We start from the raw sequence: 1763 nt of genomic DNA on the forward strand, positions 1-1763 counted from the left end.
GGATCAGAGAAAAGGAGGGTCTAGGGGTAGGGGCCCGACAGATGAGCTGGGCAACTGCTGCCATAATGCTTTCCTCCTCTCCCAGTCTCCTTCCAGTGGACCCCCACAGGAAGATGACCATTATTTTTGTCTACATTTCTTTGCTGATCAAAAATGAGCCCAACTTGGTCTACATAATTATCAGAGGGCCTCCAGCAACTGCTCCTCTGATTCTGTGCAGTCACTTTGATGATTTTGCCAGAGGGCCCTGCTGGGCAGTAGGATACGGTCTTCATTCTGTGGATGACCCTTGCCAAAGCCTCCTCTCTTTGGAGTAGGAGAGCTAGACTGGGAGATGGCCTGGGCTCCTGCCTTCTTGTACCTGCCATCCACAGGAGAAGGGAGTACAGTTCCTCTGGAACAGCAGACCCCCACGGAAACTTCAGACAGGAACTCCCTGTGGGCAGGAGGTAGAACCTAGATGGGTGACAACCCAGTTTATCAGGGTCAAGCAGGGATCAGGCCCAAGGCTCATCAGAGACTCCTCTCTAGTCTTAAATGAGGCAGGGAGGATCTTTTGAGAAGTGGAGAGTAGGGCAAATTGTCCACAGGACCTCTCCCTGAAGGAAGACTAGGAGTTCAGCAGCTCCACACCCAGGAGAAGTGATACTGAACCTTGACTGCTGCCCTTGTTCTGAGCACTCCTGTGGGAGGTGGTTTTGAACTTTTGAGCGGGTAATGAACTTGGCCTAGGATGTGATGTGCAATCATAATAGCCAGTGTCAGGCAGTTCCAAATCCTCCTGTTGGTCAGCAGGAGAGGCTGGCCTGTGGGACCAAAGCCACTCTGCTCTAATGGTGTCATTCATGCTGGTGACCGGAAACCCCCATTCCTGCCTCCAATCACCCCTGGAGTTTAGGGGGTGAGAATGCTTGGGCTCTGCAGGCAGTTTTGGGCCTCTCTCTGATCCGTTGCTTATGGGCTGTGTGTGAGGTCTGGGACAAGTTACTTACTTTTCTGAGCCATGTTTGTTCCTCTGTAAAATGAGCTACAAAAGACTAGTTTGGGGCGAGGGAAGACAAGCAAAAGTTACACGAATGCCCCTGGCATGGTGCTGGCACATAGAGTGCTGGGCTCTTTTCTGGCTGCTGGATTCTTTTGTCTTCTCTTTCTGGCTCCTGGCCACTTTCCCGGGTGGTATTCTGGTCCCCTGCTTGGTTTGTCCTCCCTGCCTGTCTCCCAACCCCAACTCCACCCCTGTCTGTCCCACACTGCAGGCCAGTGCTGTCTGCTGCCCCTCAGAGGCCTTTAGAGAGCTGAATGAAGTGAACGTGATGGTTGTGGCCTCTGGAGCCAGGCCATTTAGATTTCAATCCTAGCTTGGCGGTGTCCTAGCATGGTGTCCTTGCGCCTCACTTATGTCACCTGTAAAGTGGGGATGGTGATTACAATAGTACCTCAGAACAGGGTTTTTGGAAAGAATTAAGTGAGTTAATGCATAAATTACTTAGATCAGTCCCTAGCATGCAGTAAACACCCAAGAAATGTTTATTATTTTCAGCCCAGGCCTTTCTTCTGTTCTTCATGCACCACTCCAGAATGTCTTTGCCAAGTACACTTATCGTCTCTCCCCTGCTTCCTTCTCGTAGCCCTCCCCCAGCACCCCAAGCCTCTGTGGCTCCCCATCGTTATTGTCCAGAAGCCTCACCATGCTTAGGCAGTTCTCTTGTACTCATTTAATATCAGACATGTTTGGTGCTCTGGGTTTCAGTTTTCTAGGGACC

Source organism: Pteropus vampyrus, unplaced genomic scaffold, assembly GCF_000151845.1.
Source record: "Pteropus vampyrus isolate Shadow unplaced genomic scaffold, Pvam_2.0 Scaffold44, whole genome shotgun sequence".
In the NCBI taxonomy this organism is placed as follows: domain Eukaryota; kingdom Metazoa; phylum Chordata; class Mammalia; order Chiroptera; family Pteropodidae; genus Pteropus; species Pteropus vampyrus.